A 22,194-nucleotide genomic window follows, 5' to 3' on the forward strand; every position below is an offset into this window, starting at 1 on the left:
GGGGATTTTCCTTGGATTCTGAACTGGAGCTATAATTAGAGCACTTAGATATTATCTTCCTCAAAGAAAAAATTGCCCAACTCCCATTGAACACCTCCCGCTCCTACTGCTTATTCAGAAAGCTCTTTGATATGTATATTTACATAGAATCGAAGGTCCCAGCTCTGCAGGGCTTATTCGGGTGAAACTCACATTGGCTTCCATAGGAATTTTACCTCAAGTAAGGTCTGGTCCCTTAGAAATTATGGATAAAGAGATGCTTAGTCATCCAGTACATCCCCAGAGGCCAGTGTAGGATTGTTCCCTGCATTGTTTTCTTGAGTCGTGCCCTGTAAACAATTCAATATGCAGTTTTCAGAGTAGCAGCCGTGTTAGTCTGTATTCGCAAAAGAAAAGGGGTACTAATGGCACCTTAGAGACTAACCAATTGATTTGAGCATAAGTTTCCGTGAGCTACAGCTACAGGTCCAATGAAGTGAGCTGTAGCTCATGGAAACTTATGCTCAAATCAATTGGTTAGTCTCTAAGGTGCCACTAGTACCCCTTTTCTTTTTTCAATATACAGTAAGCACCCAGCTGTGTACAGTGACTGTAAAAAAAAAAAGGTAGGTAACAATTTGGAAAATATTAGATACCGTGTAACCAATAAACAAAGCTCAACCCAAATCCCAAACCAAACTGCCAATAGCTTTAATTTACTCACAACACTTGATAAGGGGAAAATGTCAAACTTGTTAATACAGTTAATGTAGAGCTTGCCTGCCTGAGCTTATTGCTTTAGCCCACCTCCCCAGGTATAAACACAAGCTGAAGTTATACAAACCCCCTGAGGTCATTTTCATCTGCATTATAGAACACTATATTGCAGTCATCTGTGTTTCTTTCTCTGGACATGTTTGCTTATTAATTAGGGGAGAAAAAAACAGTCTTGGCTAAGAGCTGGTATCAACTGAGTTTGATTTTATGTTCTTATGACAAGGTGGGTGAGGTAATATATTTTATTGGACCAACTTCTGTTGCTGAGAGCGAGACAAGCTTTTGAATTTACACAGAGGTTGTCTCGCTCTCAGCAACAGAAGTCGGTCCAATAAAAGATATTACCTCACCCACCTTGTCTCTCTAATTCCCTGGGATTGACACAGCTACACCTCACTCTTTGTTCTTGTGTCTGTTGCTGTCTAAGAAGCCGTTCTTTAAAAGGCCTGTCTTGAGTGATTGGAAGGTGAGTGTGGGAGATATTTAGTAGGTGTTTTATTTCTTGTTTCACTGGTGGCTTGGACCACAAGAAACCTTGCAAAAGAGAATCTTGAAGTGGAATTATCTGTTTGTCTCCTGGGCTAAGAGAATCCACTGGGATTAATTTTAAATTGCCATTTAGACCTACAAAAGCATTTGGAGCAATATTGTGTGCTTGCTGTATGCATCAGAATCCCAGTGAGGTCAGTGGCTGAGCTGTGCATGGAGCAATGCTAGAATATGGCCTATTGTTGTGGCTTTTTACTTTAATTGTTGGGACATTTGTCGAAGCCGGGCAGCCACTGCTCTAGCACATCTGATACAGTGCTGGTATTATCCTCACATGAACCAGCTTCCATTGCGAAGTGAGCAGGGGAGGAAAGAGGAAGACGCAGGGAGTACATGTGTTCTATGCCAGGGTACCCTTCTCCCCAGAAGTTCACAGAACTCCTTTCACAAGAGTACAGCGTTGCTGGATCTTTGCAGATTTGGGATCCATGTTGGACCTGAAAGGGGACAGAAGGAAGGGGCAGTCACACTAAGCAGCATGCTCCCCTCCAAACTCAGTGCGGGTTTTCAAGCCGCAGCAGTATGAATCTTTTACCACTCAGAAGGGAGGGGAGAGTGAAGGATGACAGGGAAGGCAATAATCGCATGACTCCTATGTCATGCTGCCAAGGGCTGGGCAGGCCCAGGGAGCAGGGCAAAGAGTCAAACCCACTGTGGGATAGCCAATTATTATACTCTGACTTCCCTGCTGACCCTGGGATCTGAAAGCTGCAGCCCATGAAACTGCAAACCAAGCTCTGAAGGCATGAATTCTCTTTACTGATTTTTTTCCCCTCCCATGGACCTCTCCAAACAAGTACAACTCTCTGCCTTTCAGGGTCAATGTAACTTATACTGTGTCCTTTGTAAGGGATTCAGGGCCAGATTTTTAAAGCTGCATGGGCATCTAAAGATGCAGATAGATGCTTCTGAAAGTCCCAGTAGGCACCTAGGTACCTAACTCCCACTGAAATCCCACAAAGATATTTAAGCCCCTAGATCCCATGGGGTTTAGGCACCTAAATATATTTGCAGCTCTGGGTCCTAGGAGCTCCCAGTAGGCACCTATCTACATCTTTAGATGCCTAAAGAGCTTTAAAAATCTGCTTTCTTAGGGTTTAGGCAACAAGGTATTTAAAGTTGATTGTTTCCAGGTGTGGTCTCTTGGTTTAATCCATGGCACTGAGGCTTTTTTCCCCAACACTGATTTCTGAGCAAGAATTAGGAACAGGTGACCCAGCTGGATAAAATAAGGTTTGACCCAAAGCTTTGCTCAAAACTGGATGCAAAATGGATGTAAAATGTTACCATACTGATCTGAATATGATTCCTCTGCAGAATACCATCACTTATAATAAGTATATAGGCTCCAGTCTTGCCAACAGTTAAAACATATGTTATTAACTTAATACACATTAACTTTAATGGGACTACTCACACATGTAAAGTCAAGCTTTGGGACTACTCACATATGCAAAGTTAAGCATGTGTGAATGTTTGCAGGATCCAGGCCGGAGAGCCGATTGGCTGTTGGACAAGCAGAATATTCAGAATTCTATGCAGTAATATCATTTAATACTCAACATTAGGGTTACTACTTCTGGCAGGTGAATCTTAGTGAAGAGGGCTAGTGAAAATGAGCTTGGAGGTTGTGGCTTAATTCTTAGTACTTTTTTTTTTTTTAAATAGGTTCTGTCAAGGTTCCTCCCCCACTCTGAACTCTAGGGTACAGATGTGGGGACCTGCATGAAAAACCTCCTAAGCTTATCTTTACCAGCTTAGGTCAAAACTTCCCCAAGGTACAAAATATTCCACCCTTTGTCCTTGGATTGGCCGCTACCACCACCAATACTGATTACTGGGGAAGAGCTGTTTGGACACGTCTTTCCCCCCAAAATACTTCCCAAAACCTTGCACCCCACTTCCTGGACAAGGTTTGGTAAAAAGCCTCACCAATTTGCCTAGGTGACTACAGACCCAGACCCTTGGATCTTAAGAACAATGAACAATCCTCCCAACACTTGCACCCCCCCTTGCCTGGGAAATGTTGGATAAAAAGCCTCACCAATTTGCATAGGTGACCACAGACCCAAACCCTTGGATCTGAGAACAATGAAAAAGCATTCAGTTTTCTTACAAGAAGACTTTTAATAAAAATAGAAGTAAATAGAAATAAAGAAATCCCCCCTGTAAAATCAGGATGGTAGATATCTTACAGGGTAATTAGATTCAAAAACATAGAGAACCCCTCTAGGCAAAACCTTAAGTTACAAAAAGATACACAGACAGAAATAGTTATTCTATTCAGCACAATTCTTTTCTCAGCCATTTAAAGAAATCATAATCTAACACATACCTAGCTAGATTACTTACTAAAAGTTCTAAGACTCCATTCCTGGTCTATCCCCAACAAAGACAGACTATGGACAGACACACAGACCCTTTGTTTCTCTCCCTCCTCCCAGCTTTTGAAAGTATCTTCTCTCCTCATTGGTCATTTTGGTCAGGTGCCAGCGAGGTTACCTTTAGCTTCTTAACCCTTTACAGGTGAGAGGAGCTTTCCCCTGGCCAGGAGGGATTTCAAAGGGGTTTACCCTTCCCTTTATATTTATGACAGGTTCAGATAATACTTCTTCCTTTTTTCCTTTTCAGCAATGCCGTTAGTTCCCAGAAGTTCTCCCAGAAGTTCTCTGGGTCTGCATATATTCCTTCCATGATATTTATGCTCTTTTATTATCTTTTTTTCTTGAGGATACATTAAGCAAATACACCAGGCCTGATTCTTAACTCTGTTACCTCAGTTTTGCCCTAGTGTAATTCCATCATCTTCTGGTCACTTACTCCTGACTTAAACCAGGAAAAACAAAAAGAAGTGAATCAGGCCCATTTTATCTTGAGCTATGACTCCTTTTCCATAAACCCATAACAAAGACTACGGGTAAAATTTTCAAAAGCTGTGACTTAGGCTCCTAATTTCCATTTCCAAAAGTTAATTAGACACTTCGATCCAGATCTTTAAAGGTATTAATGCTTGAGCCACTTTTGAAAATGGAACTAAGGCTCCTAAGAAGAGCCAAGCGGGAGGTTGCTGCAGGGCAGGTCTGGGATGCATTGGCCAAACTGAGGGATGGAGGAAAGCATGCACATTGTATGCTCCATGAGTCATGTCTGGTTCCAGTCACTGTCACACTCTCACTCTCATGTGGATTAAAATTCCCTCAGGGTAGACAACAAACGAACAAACTACAACCCCAAGTGGAGCTGCAGACTTCCAGTGCCTCCCTGAGTCTGTCTGAACTGGGCATGTTCCCCTCTATATGGGTGAAAATGAACTAAACACTGCAAAGTAACAAAAACACCATCTCCATCGCTGACACATGAGCTGCAAGTAACACTCACTTGAGAGACAGGGCTTTAGGAAGGTCTCTGTGTTACTGTAATTGCCATTTTCCAGCACAGTGCAAGGCAACAATGATCAGGTTCCTTGAGCAGTTTCATGAGTAATATCGGTGCAGAAGGAATCAAGATGTGCACATTAGTTTGCTTATCAGACGCACAATGAGGACTCAGGGGAAAAGTTCTCTGATTAACACATGAGGAGCTGTTCTTCCCACCACCCATGTGGTGGAGATATACAAGTAACTCCTATTGATGTGAACAGGACTTACGTACCCTCTGCCTTGCACCCATCTGGGAACACCTAATGGAAGAATAGGCCCAAGGACTGGGAAACAGAAGAAGCAGGACTCCAGATTCAAGGGATGGTTTTGTTTGCTCTAACAGAGAGATGGAGACACCATTACTTGTTGTCCTTAATCAGGGTGGCAACAGATATGGCAATTTCCGGTAATATTTTGGGAGCTCTTACTGTTTTAAATTTATGTATCATTGTGGGCCAGGAATTGCATGTAATTCCATGGGGGAGACAGACCACAACCCTCCAGGAACTAAGAACAGTGTGTGTGAGGGGATGATTAGGCAAATTCACTCAGGGTGTAACACCTTCAGAGAGCTACCCCCACCATGGGAGACTCACATATACAGGTTCAAACTGCTTTCGCCATAGTCCAACAGATGAAGAAAGTATCTTTGGATAAATAGTCTGACTCAGGGCCTTGTTTCGGAGCCAGCAAAGGACCAGGACCTTGTGTCCAAAAGGAGCTCCAATTCTTTCTGGGAAGAGTTGGAAGGCCTTTTGCCTACTGAGGTCCATAGGACAGATGGGTGCCCTCTCGTAAGCTTTTAACATGCATATAGGAACTTTTGTTGTTTTTGAATGTTTTCTCTGTAATGCTTCCACTTTAAGAATAAATGTGCTTGCTTAGAAGGAGCTATGTGGTAACTTGTGACTGCTGGCAATTACAGCCTTCAAAGAGTAAGCAAAGCGCAGACATTGATCTGTTTAGACAGTCTGGCTGGCCGAGAATATCACAGTATAGGCAGGGAATAGTGCAGCCTGGAAAAACCCTGGTCAGGGGAGCGAGAAAGACACAGGCCTCTACCCAAGAGAGGTGACGGCTGAGGAGCCAGGAGCCTAGAGTGCGGGCCTTCGAAGGGGAATACAGATCCAGTTGCCCTGAAGTGTGCTAAGGATGTGCTACAAGTAGGGTTAATAAGGTATCAGTGGATAGACATAAAACTGAACCAGAAAGGGGTGAGTTTTTATACACCAAATGACTTTAATATTCTCCAGGCCAAATGGAACCTAGCCCATGTTGTTAAGAAAGGCACCAAGGCCAAGCCAGAACAAAAGTGTCTGTCTGGCTTCCCCTGCTCAGATGTTGGAGCGGGCGAGGAGGGGGGAAGGAATCCAAGTAAGCACAGCACTATTCCAGTCACTATGAGTGTCCTCGGGATGGAGAGAAGAGTGTGTCTGGTTTTGTGGTCAGCAAGCTCTGCTCCCCACTTCCCTACACCACCCTTCAAAATAAAACTGTTTAAAGAGAAGAACATATTTTGTTTTACATGTAAAGCTCCCTCCCCTTCAACTTCTTTATAGCAGAACAAACCAAGCTGGCCATCCAAAGCAAGAGGGAAAAACCAAACCTTGTAAGAGACCCCTGTGCTCTCAAACAAGCACAGGGGTAATCCCTTACCTAGTAGCAGAAGCAGTAAGGCTGACATAATGACAAGCACCATGTTCCCACTTTGACATTTTTGGCATGTCTCTCCCAATTCGTTCGAAGACAAATGATTTGTTGTTGAAAACTGGTGGCTTGGCTGCTCCCCTCCCAGCTACCCAGACATGGCTGGTTGTGCCTGCTGAGCTGCTATCAATCCTTTCTTTCCGGCTGCAATCCGTGTGACTCAGATTCTCCAGAAAACTCCTGGCTCAGCATCATAAGAGGAGGAGGGATTAAAACGTATGAAAAAATGAGCTCGTACCAGCTCGTTATATAAGTCTCTAATGGAGGGTCATATGAGCTGGTCATTTCTCCTGCCTTCCCTTCTCCCTTCCCCTTCTCTGATCCTCTGTTATTCTTGGCTGCAAACTTTTGAAGATCCCAGTAGGGATGGCTGGATTGGGACAGGATATCCCAATCGAAAGCCCAATTCTCAGCATGATTTTTTTCCTGCTGGTAGCAGTCAGAAAATGTCTCTTTTTTTTTTTGTATGGCTTGTCTGACCTACATTTTCTAACATGGTGTGACCTACATTATTTCACTGACCTACATTTCCATTTTGAAAAATAAAAACCCCGGGAAAGAAGGCCAATAGAGATGTATGGGAAGCAGGAACGCAGCCCCCTGGGAAAGATCTCCAAGCAGTTGCCTGAAAGAGAAGCAGATTATGCAGCTTCTCCTGTTTTTTTGTTCCCTCCCCCCACCCCCAGCTGTTTCTGCTTAAAAACCAAAACAGTTTGCCTGCAAATTTGGTTTCAAATTGGGATAGATTTTTAATGAAGTACAAGTAATTTCTGTAAGGAGACAGGGCCCACTAAAGGGCAGCATGGCCTCCCCTCCAGCAACAAGGTGTTAGCTTATTTCAGGGGTTCTCAAACTGGGGGTCAGGACCCCTCAGGGGGTCGCGAGGTTATTACATGGGGGGGGGTCACGAGCTGTTAGCCTCCAGCCCAAACCCCGCTTTGCCTCCAGAATTTATAATGGTTTTAAATATATAAAAAAGTGTTTTTAATTTATTAGGGGGGGTCGCACTCAGAGGCTTGCTATGTGAAAGGGGTCACCAGTACAAAAGTTTGAGAACCACTGGCTTATTTGGTGACTGGTATTGGTGTGTGCAGTTCACCAAAGATATGGAGGGCCCAGGGGAGGGAGAAAGGAGTCCCAGAATCCAGTTATCAGCTGATAGAGGGGGACAAAAAGTGAATAAACAGGAACAGTGTGCAGGCCATAGGGTCAAAACAAGGTAAACCGGAGGGGACACTTGACAGCTGGGCAGTGTGACAGTCTCTGTTTATTCACAGACCAAGTACAGGATGGGCAGTAGCAGTGTAGGCTTCCATATGCAACATACCAGTTCTCCACCCTTGGGCCCTCTTTCCTCCACACCTTAGCCCTGTGTGAGTTTAAGCACTCATGCTTTTAACTGTTCCCCTCTACAATGACATCTCGCAGATCGTTCTCCATTTCAGCTGACAGCACTACATTCTTCCCTGTCACCTAGGCTCACAACCTGGGAGCCATCTTGGATTCCTGCCTCTCATTCTTCCTCAATATCTAGGCTGTATCCTCACCAAAACTAAAACAAACGAAAAAAAAAATTTGGTTTGAATGAAATGTTTTGTTTGACCCAAAACAATTTTTTTTATGTTTCATTTTGGATCATTTTTGGCAGTAGTGTAGTCCAGGTTAAACACAGATAAACTGAGTTTACCCACTTCTCACTTGGGAAATATGGAGTTTAGTTTACCTACTTCTTTTTTTACCAGTACATCACTGCTTTTCTGGTGTGTTCCCCCCACTTTTAGTTTTTAAAAACAGTAAAAGTAATCTTCAAAACAAAACACCATTTCCAAATGAAAGGCTGAAATGAACCATTTCAACTTTTAAAAAAAAAATCCTATTTGTTTTGGATAAAAACTATTTGCCAAATTTGATCTAAATTCCCAAATAGTTTTGGTGACCCAAAAAATGGATTTTCCAGCAAATTTACTATTTTTGAAAAAAAAAACCCGCACCCAGATCTATTATTTAAATATGATGATAAATATGATTCTAGACAGAAAAGACTGTTTATAAAAAGTTACATTTGTTTTTAAACTTTGAAATATCGTCTTTTTTCATATCCTCAGAGCACAAACATTTTACCACAGTTAATACACAATGTTTAGTTTAGCATAATATATCTTTAATGGACAATGTTAGAACCAGCATACAAAATGACTTTCCATCACTTTATACACCCTGGGCTGCAATTCCCCCTGCATTATTCCAGATGTATGCCGGTGTAACTACACTGATTTCAACAGAGTGGAATTGATTTCAATGGAGTTACACTAGAGCAGTGCACCAGTGACTCAGGCTTTAGAATTTTCACAAAACAATAGGCCTGGTCCTTCTAGGTGCTAAGTTCCCTCAGATGCCACTGCCTTCAGTGGAAGCCAATTCTGTTTAGCATCCTGCAGGATGGAGCCTGTAACATTCCATTCCATAATCTTTATGAACATATGCTTATGATATGGATATGACATAACTGAGATATACTTTATGCAAGATGGCTCATGTAAGATATAATTAGAAAGGTTATGATTTACTGAATGTGATTATCTAATTTGTGTGCACGTATCATTTCTGTATCTAAAGTTAGGAATATGGACTATGTAACAATTACAATTGGGTGTGTATTTGGAAGACACCTTCCTGATGACAGGCCATCAGATTTGATGGGCTATTAGGAAGGGAACAACAAGACTGAAGATACTAATCTATCTCTCTTCTGGGAGGCGTCCTGGGACATAATTTTGACACCACTAGGTAGGTGGTCTTGTCACCTGATATTAAACGTTATCTTGGACTTCTTGTAACTTTCCACTAAAAGAGAAGGGGGGTCAAGTTTGGGAAACAAAGGATTCCCGCCTTATGTAAATCTTATTTAAGGGTGGGGAGGAAGACAAAGAGGATTCTCCTCCATTGTCTACCCAAGAAGAAGGACTGCTGAAAGAACCTGAAGGGACAAGGGAACTAACCTGAAGGGAAAGGCAGGGGAGAGTCCAGACTGAGACAGGGGTCTAGTATGCAAGAAGAAATAGCTGGAACTCTGAGTTACAGAAACTCTGCATCCTGCCTGATTCAACACTTAGGGTGAGAAATTACATTTTGTAAGCTATTTCTTTAGTGAATCAAGCTTAGTTTGTGTGGTTTGTTTTATTTGCTTAGTAATCTGCTTTGTTCTGTTTGCTATCTGTTTAACCACTTAAAATCTTCTTGTGCTACCATCAGTGGACATGGAGGACACCTGTACTCATTAAAAAAGGTTAAACCTGACCTATGAGTACAGGTTTAATCTTGAGAAAAGAAGAGTGACGGGGGACCAGATAATTGTCAAAATATGTTAATGGCTGTTATCAAGAGGATAGGGATCAGTTGTTCTCCATGTCCACTGATGGTAGCACAAGAAGTAATTGGCTTAATCTACAGCAAGAGAGATCTAGGTTAGATATTAGGAGAAACTTTCTAACTATAAAGGTAGTTAAGCGCTGGAACAGGTTACCAAGGGAGATTGTGGAATCCCCATCATTGGAGGTTTTTAAGAACAGGTTGGCCAAAGAACTGTCAGGGATGGTCACCCTCCCCCTCCAGTGTGCCCCCCCGCCCCTTTTCCTACCGCCAGGCCAGGGATGGGCAAACTACAGGCCGCAGGCCGAATGTGGCTGCGGGATTGCCTCCCCCCATGGCGCGCAGAACCATGTCCTTGAGGCCCGGGGTGGGGGGGCAGAGGACTCTGTGTGTTGCTCTCACTTCCAGACACCGTCCCCCGCAGTTTCCATTGGCCAGGAAGGGGTAACCGCGGCCAGTGGGAGCTTCGGGGGAGGTATCTGGAAGCAAGAGCAATGCGGAGCTCTCTCCCCCCCGCAGGGACCTGGTTCCGGCTGCTTCTTGGAGCTGAGCAGAGCAGAGCGGAGCGGCGGAGAGCCTGCCCTGGCCCCGGTGCACGCCGCTGCCACCCCGGAGCCACTCTAGGTAAGCGGCGCCAGGCCAGAGCCCACACCCCCAACTGCTCCTGCCCTGAGCCCCCTGCTGCACCCTGCACCCTGACCCCCTACTGCACCCCTCACCGCTCCTGTACCCCACACCTCAACTCCCTGCCCTGAGCCCCCACCACACCCTGCACTCCTCCTGCACCCCCTAGGGGCAGTGAGGGGGCAGAGTTGGGCTGGGGACTTTGGGGAAGGGGTTGGAATGGGGGCAAGGAAGGGCCTCAAGGAAGGGGTGGAGTGGGGGCGGGGCCGGGGCCAGCGAGGGGGGGGTGTCAGTGATGCGGCCTGTGGGCCAATGCACTAGTCCTCACGTGGGCCTCATGGTCATTTGAGTTTGAGACTCCTGGTTTACTTGGTCCTGCCTCAATACACGGGGCTAGATGTAATGACTTCCTGAGGTCCCTTCCTGCTCTACATTTCTATGATTCTATAATCCTCCCCTCCCGCCTGTTTTTGTATTCCTTTTTTCATTGAAAATGTGAGAGGAAGGAAAAGGACTGGGGAAAAGAACAAAAAACAAAACAAATATTTTTTCATGAGGGCAGGTTGTTTTATATGGAAAAACTGGAAAATGATTTTTTTTAAAGCAACTAAAATTAGTTACATACTCAGCCTTTTTTGACCTGCTTTATTCCTCACAGTGTCTGCACCGCACATTTACCAGTGTACTTTTAGTAGAGACATAGAAGGAATATTAAATGTCTGAGAGAATGTAGGGTCAGATTTTTCAAAATGAGTGACATGCAATAAATTATGTGTGTCCTGGTCTGTATGGAAATATCTGATGTATGTGTGCAAATCAGCTGTTTGTGCGTGCAAAAAAATCACTTAGGTTCTTAACTGACTAGCTGTGTCCCCAGTTATTTAATTTGTGCCCACTGGGTATTTATGTGCAGATGCTGGGTACGTGCAAATCTGTATGTGCCGTTTTGTGGATCCGTCTTTAAAAATCAAACCTTTGGGGTATGTCTACTCTGCAATGGCCAGGTGTGATTCCCAGCGCAGGTAGACAGACTCATGCTCACTCACATCAAGATAGCGAGCTAAAAATAGCAATGTGAACATTGTGGCACAGGCAGCAGCTCAGTCTAGCCCCCCAAGCTTGGATCTGGGGTGCTTGGACTCATGTGGCTAGCGCGAGCCACCACCCATGCCTCAGTGTCTACACTGCTTTGTTTGGAGCTCTCACGCGAGCTGTGTTAGTGCAAATCTGCCTGCCTGAGCTGGGAATCACACCTAGCTGCAGCGTAGACCTATCCCTATTTCCTTCCTTCTAGTTTTTTTGTCTGAAATCACTGCTCCTCTCTGTTCCCTCACTCCTCCCGCATAACACCACACTGGAGTGCTTTTCTTAGCTAACTTCTGAATGAATGTGTTGCTCATAAAAGCAAAGGACCACCAGCCCTAACTGGACACAGGTGTAGTGCAGATGGGAGTTACAGGCTACTTCCCTGCACCACCACTCTGCCAACGCACTTCGGACCTGACGTGACCTTACTGTTACTTTTGTAAGCTTGAGCCTGCTCACAGGGTGCTGTAACTCCCCAGGTACAGCATTCCCTACCTGTAACATCCCTTCTGTTCCCAATCTGGGCTCACACACATCCCTACTGATTGCTTGCCAATCCGAACCTGCTGCTCCCCAGTTCCTCTGGTCATGCCTTCTCCCCCTTGTTCTCTACCAGTACATCTCACTGGCACTGTCTGCCTTTTTAAAAATCAGCAGGTTTTTTTGCTTAGGTGCCTAAATATGGACTTAGAAGCCTAATTGATGGCATCCACGTTTGAAAATGTTGTCCATCTTATATAAAAATACCCTGACTACAGATCATGTCTCATTGTGCAGGACTTATTGCCTTAAAATGGGGGGGTCCAGCCTCCAGAATGCACCTCACAGTAGCAAAAACAAATTCCTCACCTCTCAAGCGCAGCGCCATAGGGACAGTGCTTTCTATTTGCAGTGCAGCCCTGTAGAGAGAAAACACTGAGGGGCTGGGATTCATCCTTGCACTGTGTCCTTATACCGCACCAGCCTGCCAGGTTTCCTTGCTGAGACATGACCATCCGTCATTCATTTCCCACGTGAACTGCACAGATCCCTGCCCCATCACCAGTGTTTAACAGGGAGTTCCCCGGCGAGTGTTCCTTGAAGCTACTGCCTCGCATGCGGTAGTGGGGTACAGAAAGGAGTACCAGGGTGTCTCTTTCTCCCCTACCCTCACACACCATGCCCCATCCCTAGAAGTGATAAACAGTCTTCCCTCTCCCCCGCCACCCCACACCTTCTTGAGGCAGATGTTTTCAAGGTGCCCTGCCCAGGAAAGATGGATCTCCCGCCACTTACTGTCTATTCAGGAAACTTGGCAGCCCTGCGTGTGGTATTTCTGATGCCAGCAAGAAATCCAATGGGATCTCAGCCAGTCAGGCATGGGGATTATAAAAGGGGCTGGACTGCAATTTATAATTAATGACAGGGGAACAAGACACCCAGCTACAGCTGAAAAAGCAGGATTTTTATTTTTCATTCTCTTTCGCTTGGGGCACAGATCTCAACCTGTGAGTTGTGACTCCCAAGTGGGTAGAAGGGGGTCAGTGGCAGTTGCCAAAAGAAGGGGATTGTGAAACTGTTCTTACTTCCTAACCCCAGACTTCTGCCCCCGTAAACCATTGTGTTGAATCTCATGGAGCTCCTTGGAAATGCTGTGGGAAATGGACCCCTCCTTTGGGTACACTCACAACTGCCACATAAGATTCTGAAGGAGGAATCCCAGATGTAACTTCACAAATGTGCAGAAAAGGGGGTCACAGTACAAATAATAACATGATAATATATCAGATGTAAGTAGTACCTTTGATCCTTAAAGATCTCAAACTGCACTGTGGCTGAGATTATCAAAGATGCATAAGTGCACAAGGCAGACAAATTCCACTGAAATGTAATTAACATTTGGTGCCTAATGCCCTTAGTTAAATCTCGTCCCATGTACAAGCACCACTGGAATGCAACCAGCTTTGGGGGTGAGAGCAGCACTGATTGCTGCACAACATTGGAAGGAAAGGAATATTTGGCCAAGGACCCCAGCCTAAGCCTTTAGACTCATGAAAAGTGTCAGTGGCTCTTTAACACTGTCACGTTCTGGGGTGTAGTTCAGAGCAGTGAGAGGCTGCATCACCACTTGTCCTGTAACCCTGAGTGCTTTAAAATGCCCTGCTGCTGTAGTTCTCTGTCTTGATGTTCACCGGCAGCATACAAGCAAGCACTGAGAATTTGTGTGCAAGCACCCCTGGTTCAGCAATTCTAACTCCAGCAGCCTGCTTGTTACACCACAGTCTTCACCAGTCTTGGTTACTTCTAGCCATGTGACCCCAAGAAACACCCCAGTCCCAAATTTCCCAAAAACCATCTGCCCTGAAATGTCCAGCCCTCTCCTGGAACATTCAGAAGCATACTAAGGTCTGTTGCTCCTTTAAAGAGACAAAATCACAGCAGCTGGTTGCTTTAACTGGAGTTAATAATCACTTCAAGTCAAACACAGCAGTGAGTTGATTTAGAATAGAAGTAAAATACGTTTATTAACAAACAGAGAGGTTTTAAGTGAATTCACGTGTAAGGGATAAATGGTTGCAAGCAAATAAAAGTGAATAATGTTTTCTAGTGACTAAGACTTAACAAAAGTATAGTCTTGGTTCAAGGCAAGATTTTTACCACACCTTTCAGCAAGATGGCGGCCCACCCCCTTGGTCAGGATCTCCCACAAAGTGCTACAAGTCTTCTTAGGTGAAAGAATTTGGGGTTCTTTTATAGTCCAGTGAACTTTTGAAATGTACCTTTCTTAAAGTTTATTGCCGCTGCTGTGAACAAAGGCACCATGGAGTCTGGTGGAGAAGATTCCGTGCTGGTTTCTTCCCCACAGGTGCTTTCTACAATGCAAATTTTTGAGCTGTCCCTGCAGCCTCCAATATGCCAAAGAATGGCAACTTGACTCTGATTGCCAATTGTCTGTGATTGCAGCTGGCTGGAGGCATCAGCTTTTCCTTTGTCTGGGGAAAAGCCTGTTTATCAATTCCCCAGACTTCTCTGGTTCAAATATATTGTTGTCCTGATCCACTCTTGATGCAAGATATGTTCCTCCATTCGGTCTCCACTGGGCTACAGAGTGATGACATTCGGTCTGTGATGTTGCCCTCTCTCAAAGATAGTTCAGTTACAGAGGAGGCTTTATTGGAGAGACTGACCATTGTAAATGGCTGGGGAAAGAGAAAAACAGCACAAAGCAGCAAGAGGGGCATGAAGAAAAGCTGCAGAACTTAATGTTGTGTAATAGGCCTCTGTTGTTGGCGAGCCAGAGATTGATGAGGAAGCATAAGAAAAAATATCCTTACTTGGAACCAACCTGCTGGATGAGACTGGAGATCAGCAGACAAGTTTAGTGGCAATTAAAGAACTAAAAATAGAGATCGCTGCTATCAAAGAGGTTCTGAGGGTCCCCCATTATGATAGAAGGAGACCACTCCAATCCATCCCACAGAGAGCTCCTTAGAGGTAAAGCTGTGACCCAATTACCAGAAGCAGGACAAAAGAAATACGATACATATTGCAATAATACAATTTCCTGCAAAATCCTGGAAAGCCTTATTGAATGAAGTTTGCTTTTTGCTGGGGATATCACAGTATAGGCAGGGAATCGTGCAGTCTGGACATACCCAAGTCAGGAAGGAGGGAGAGAGATACAGGTCTCCACCCAAGAGGGGTGATAGCTGAGGAGCCTTGAGTCTAGAGTGGGTGCCCTTGCTGGACCTTGGAGGGGAAATACAGGTGCAAGTGCCTTGAGCTGTGACACTTGCAACACTTGGTTTTGGTGTGGAAGTGAAGAGCACTACCAGTCTGGATGTTGTTTCATAAGGAGGCCCCTAAGAGTGGACAGGAAGGGAAATTACACTCAGTCACTCCAAAGAGACCTCGAATGACCAACCAACCCCAGAAGTCCCAAAGACAGACAGTTGCCAACAAAAAACAAGAAATTGAGAAACCCATGGGGCTAACAGAACTAGAAATGTTAAACTCTTGTGTAGATGTACTTGTGACCATGAGTACAACTGTAATATTGAAGGAATAGTAGGTAATTGTTCATTGACACCAAAGCAGTATGATAAGCTAATTAACATAGTGGGAGAAAATGTATGGTTTGGTGTGCTTTGAAAGGAATTAAGTAACAATTTTGTGGGACATGGTACCACGCATAGTGCCTTGCCAGTGAAGGAGAACCTTCCTAATGTACCATTAAGGGAACTCATGGTGTTGCTTGAGAGAGATGAAATCCTGAGGCTCACAACTGCTAATGGCACCCCCATTCTATATGATGTGTGGGTTGAAATACAGCTTCAGCTGCTAAATGGCAGGAAAGTACTAACAGTCCCCATGCTGGTCACAACTCCTGAGATGGAGAGTCCTATTATTGGATATAATGTTACTGAAGAAGTTGTTAAACAGTATTGGCAGGAATGATCGGAAGCCATGGTAACCCGTGCCCTGCATAGTCATTTGTCAACTGCCTTTCCCCATGTTCAACAGGCAAAAAATGAATGTGTTGGTACACTTTCTAAAGGCCTCAAAGTGTGGAGACCTTGGTATGGTACAAGAAGGCAAATGTGGAGTCACAACTAAAAAAGGGGACATGACACACTTGAAGGGTTGAACACATATAAATTGGCTTTCTGCTGGAGTACCGGCCATTTTTGAGCCAGGAGTTCAGGGTCAGTGGCTGGAAGAGTTATAGGTTAGGGAGACCCCAGTCAGAATTCCACAGGGGTTAGCATTCCCATCAGCAATTCAATCCAACATGATATTACACTCTGCCAGCACACAGCATTGGGATGTCTCAAAATGATCCGGGCAGTAATTCCATTGCCAGTACCAGGCCTAGCCCTGAACCAGGACAGCGTCAAAGTGAAGAGAGTTGAATGTGACACTTTTCCTAGTAGTAATGATACCAGGTCAAAACATCCGGCTGGGAATTCATTCCCTTGTAACACCTTCAGATGAATACCACCAGTTAACCTTCTTCCCCTTAGTAAGGAGCAGCAGGAGGCAATCCAACACATGCTACAAAAGAAGTCAGGGGTTTTTGCAAAGGATGCTCAGAACATAGGCCAGGTTGAAAGTTTAGAAATGTACATAGAGCTCCATGATGCCCAACCTGCCCCCTCTACCAGGAGGTGAAGGGGTATTGGCAAGCCTACTCAACCATAGATGGGTCACTAGGTCCAGCTCTCCCTTCACTTCACTTGTTGTCTGCATCAGAAGAAGGCTCCAAATTGACTATCGAGTGCTGAATCAAAAGATGGTGCCAGATTATCAACCCCTTTCCCATATACAGGATGTGTTAGATGGCTTTGGTTTGAAGTCATGCTTCTTGGTTCTAGACCAAGGCAAGGCCAACCATCCAGGGTTCACGAGCATTGAGAGTTGGCGCCTCGCCACCTTTATTACATATGGGGTTTGTATGAATGGATTTGTATTCCACTTGAGCTTATGAATGCTCCTGCCACCTTCCAGAGGTGTATGGAAGAATGGTTTGAGGGTCTGAGAGATAAGAGTTGTATCCTGTATTTGGAGAATACCCTGGTTATAGAAGAACTTTTGAGGAAAACGCTAAGCATGTTAGGGAAGTCCTTCAGCAATTACAAAAATATAGCATCAAACTGAAAGGCTAAAAAATGTGATTTATTTAAAAGCAAGGTCTGATATCTGGGTATGATTATAACAGCTGAAGGTTATAAAATGGATCCAGCTGACACCCTTGCAGTACAGGCATTGAAAGAGAAAAAGCTCTGCAATGTGAGCGAGTTGCTGAAAGTATTGGGCTTGCTAAATGATTATCGCCAATACAATAAGGACTTCTTAAAAGCAGCAAGGCCTTTGTATACTGTTGTCTTTTCTACCTCGCAACAATAAGGCACCTATGAGGAGAAGGGGCCTTGCAGAAAGCAGAAAAAGAATGGGATGGGTCAAGTGCCTCCTAGCCAGCCAATCATCTGAACCAAGGAACATCAGAAAATATTAGAAAAGATGCTTGATATTCCAGTGCAACCCCTAGTAATAACCTATCCAGATTTCTCCCTGACATTCCTTTTACGTACAGATGCAACTTCTGATGGATTGGGAGCTGGGTTGTATCAGTGACAGAAGGTCAAGTTACTTGTGATGGGCTACAGCTCTAGGACCCTTTCTCCTGCAGAAAAAAACATAATTTTCATTCTGGGAAACTGGAGTTTCTGGCTATGAAATGGGCCATTACAGAGCTATTTCAGTATTATTTATATTACGTGATATCCTTCACTGTTTATACAGATCATGACCCATACTTGCATTAGCCAGAGCAAATGCCCCTGGACTGCAGTGGGGAGCTGAATTGACAACTTTAATTTTAATATCCAATACCAACTGGAAAATCTAATGTTGATGCTGATATTTTGTCCTGTATGTCACTTGATATGAGTAAATTCATGGAATGGTGCACGGAGGAAACGTCTATGGATGCTGTAAATACTGTATTAAAATCAGTACTGGATCAAGAGGAGGGGCTCATATCCTGGATAACCACGATCACTACGGATGCTGCTGTATTGGGAGGAGATGAGCTAACAAGTGTATCTTCAGCATCTAGACCCATTGTGACATTCTGTGCTTTGGAGGAGTGTACTGTAACCCTCATTTTCATGTAGTCATGATCTTACATATAAAGCATGCCTTGTAAGGTATCAGGGGAAAGGTCATGATCTGCTGAAAGTCAGTTCTCTATCCATATATGTGTATCATTAATGCATATGAAGTTATGAGAATTGTGCTGTATGGAGGTCACTAAAACATGCTGTAAATTGGGGAATCAGCCAGATATTAGCTCCCCAGAGGCAAAAGCAAGGAAAGTAACCAATGCCCAGGCAGGGTGTCAATTAGCCCATCAACAACCATTGCCCAGCAAGGGAGCTACAATGCAATGACTCACCTGCATGAGGCCACACCAGGGGAATTGCTCAACCTTGCTTGGAGAGACTGAGCAATGCCCCCAGACATGCCTGGACTTGTGCTCCCCAAGCACATGGACTGAGGGTATAAAACAGATAGAGTGGACACATACTGGGCCCTTCTCCTGCCCTCACCTATGCTGCAAGCGACCAAGTCACTGAGAAGAAGACAAGACGCCAACACAGGAGGCTAGCCCAGGTTTAAGGAACAAACCTGTGTATTAAGGACTGCAATATCCAGTGGGGTGAGAAAAATTGCTTAATCTAGTTGCTGCCCAGTCTAATAGGGTTGAGAGTTTAGACGGGATGCTTATATTTTCTTTTCTTTTGGTAACCACTCTGACTTTTTGCCTATCCCTTAATATCACTTAAAATCTACCTTTTATAGCCAATAAATTTGTTTAATTGTTTATCTTTACCAGTGAGTTTGTATGAAGTGTGGGGCAAATCCGCTCAGGTTTGCAAAGGCTGGTGTATGTCCACTTTCCATTGATAGAGTGGTGAACCAATTAATACATTTGCACTGCCCATCTTGAGCAGTGCAAGATGGTATATTCCTGGGGTACTGTGCTGGGAGGATTTGGCTGGTGCCTTTCTCTTTGTGATTTATGAGTGGCTCTGGGAGCATTTGTGTAATCTAGCTGGGTGTCGGGCTCCACATGCAGTTGTGCTGAGTGATCACCGCGCCTGGAGGGATTTGCTGCTGGTCACTAGCAAGGCGTTGTGAGAGAGAGCCCAGGCTGGGGAGAGTTCAGGGGGCACAGTCCCAGGCTGCATCCCAGTCCCCGGCTGCACCTCGGTGGGATCCTGTCACACCCATCTCTCAGGAAGAACTATGTCAAGCACAGGAAGCTGACCCACGAAGGAAAGCAATTCTCGAAGCAAAAGCTAGCAGATCCACGCCACCAGTAAGGAAAAGCTGCAGGCCAAACCAGGTTTCTATTTAATGGTGTGAGGGGAACACTGTAGCTTGATAAGGATGGTTGCAAAAACACTACTCGCAATCAGTTGCTAGTATCTGAAAGTTATCACAGACTGGTCTGCGCTGAGTTACATAAAAACTTGGATCATCTAGGTGCTGATCAAGTTCTTCACCTTACTAGAAACTGTTTCTATTGGCCAATATAAAGGAGGATTTTGAGTGCTCTGTAACTCAGATCTGTCAATGCCTGAAATGGAGAAGACCAAGCCAACATATCAAAGCCTCATTACGTCCTATCAGTACCACAGAGCCTTTTGAACTAGTCTCAACTGATTTTCTTCATCTTGAGAAAAGCAGTGGGGGTAAGACTATATTCTGGTTGTTATGGACCAGTTTAGCAGGTTTACACAAGCTTATCTGACAAGGAAAAAATCTGGGGAAACCACAGCTGACAAATTTAAGTTATTTTGTTTTAAAGTTCAGATTCCTTAAACAAATTCATCATGACCAACATGGCAAATTTGAAAATCAGATTGCAGGGTCAAGAACAAACCCAAGTTGAACGATGTAATAGAACACTGCTAGGAATGTTGAGAACTCTCCCTGAAGATCAGAAATCTAATTGGAAAGAGTTCTTAAACAAGCTCATGTATACTGCCCACCTCAGGGCAGACTGTCCAAAGCACCCCAAACTGGTGGTATGTTCTATAATTAGATTTCACCAACCTAGTACCAAATATGAACTCCCAAAGTACTACAATAGTCTTATAATGGAGTCACAAACAGTCCCCTTAGACACTCCTGGCTATCTTGCCACTCAGGCAAGCTGGACTATGTGATAAATGGTCACTTACACCAAAAAAAAATCACTAAATATTCAGATTGCTCCCAGTCCCACAAGACCAGTCACTCACACAGATCAATTTGCATCCTGCAGCTCACAGCAAAGACAATGTTGTTAGCCAATTCTGTGGTGAACTAACTAAAGGTTTATTAGCTAAGAAAAAGGAATGAGAGATAATGAGAGGTTAAAGCAGGTACAAATATATGTGCAGGTGAGTCACAGTCTATAATTTCAAAAGATAGCAGAGATGTAGTCATCTGCCAGTTTCCAAAAGTCTTTTAGGGCTACCCAGAATAACTCTGGGGATCTCCCTCTTCTCTTTCAGTTATTCTGCCCTCCTAGAATCCAGTCAGTCCAGAGATAATGAACTTTTCCTTGCGTCCATATTTATAGCTTCTTCTCACAGAAAACAAGCTGACTGCTCAGCCACCCACATGGGCTCTTTCTCTGATAACAGAGAGAGGAATGCAGGTAGAGTCTTTGATCTGCTATCACCACATACAACGACCACTTCCTTTAAAAGGCACAAGAATTAGCATTTTCCTGTTTCAGAGTAACAGCCGTGTTAGTCTGTATTCGCAAAAAGAAAAGGAGTACTTGTGGCACCTTAGAGACTAACCAATTTATTAGAGCATAAGCTTTCGTGAGCTACAGCTCACTTCATCATTTTCCTGTTAAAGTTCTTCACTTGCATTACACAAGGCTTCTTTCTTGTTTGATGTGTTATTTAGTTACAGGGGGGTTATACAATGTAAATGTTTGCTATTACATTCTAACGGGACACAGATAAGTGAAAACAATACATGCAGCGTCCCATTCATTTCCATGAAGTTTAAACACCAGATACAGTAGAACCTCAGTGTTACATATGCCTCAGGAATGGAGTTGTTGGTAACTCTGAAATGTTTGTAACTCTGAACAAAACGTTATGGTTGTTCTTTCAAACATTTACAACTGAGCATTGACTTAATACAGCTTTGAAACTTCACTGTGCAGAAGAAAAATGCTGCTTTTAACCACCTTAATTTAAATGAAACAAGCACAGAAAGTTTCCTTACCTTGTTAAAAAAAATTAAAACTTTTTTTTAGTAATTTATGTTTAACACAGTTCTGTACTGTACTTTTTTTGCTTTGTTTTTGTCTCTGCTGCTGCCTGATTGTGTACTTCTTGTTCCAAATGAGGTTTGTGGTTGACTGGTCAGTTTGTAACTCTGGTGTTCATAATTGAGATTCTACTGTACAGTCTTATGCATTTAATAATCATTTTGATCTCTGCTAATGCACAGGTCAATTCACCTGACTTCCAGCTGTGAGTTTATCAGTTTCCAGCTGATGCCTATGCCTTGGCCAGATCTGGAACTTGGTCTGTCAGCATCACTCCCAGTTTTTCCAGGAACAGAATTGTTCTGACAGTTCAGATGGTGACATACAGATTCAATTCCTTAATCTTCAAGGTCAGAATAAAAACTGTGCCTGTTAACATTGGGGAACAACATCTGAAGAGCAACCAACTTATAATAACCAGCTCACTAAACAATAAGCTGTGGCTTATTGTCTCACTATTACAAATGACTCCCACAATGTTGCTGATTCTGATGGAAGTGCTGAGATGTCACCTGGAGTGGGGTCAAAGGAATCAATACCAGTATGGGGACAGGCAAACACTAATAGTCATTGACCTACCAGGATGAGAAAAGAATGGGGGGTATTCACATATGATCAGCTTGGGACCTCAAGTTTCTAGTATAGGAACCCACAGATCAATTTGGATAATCCCTCTGAAGTTGTGTGTCCAGAGTAACAGTTACTACAATATTTAGTGCCAGTGAATTTAGGTCCAACGATATATATACTAGGATTAATTGCATAAGAGATCCTGTCATATTTAAATTGTTAATTTGAAGTATAGGCATATCTCAGTCATTACACAATAAGTTTATGTTCTAAAAATCAAACTGGTGA

This window comes from Lepidochelys kempii, chromosome 1, assembly GCF_965140285.1.
Source record: "Lepidochelys kempii isolate rLepKem1 chromosome 1, rLepKem1.hap1, whole genome shotgun sequence".
Taxonomy (NCBI): Eukaryota; Metazoa; Chordata; order Testudines; family Cheloniidae; genus Lepidochelys; species Lepidochelys kempii.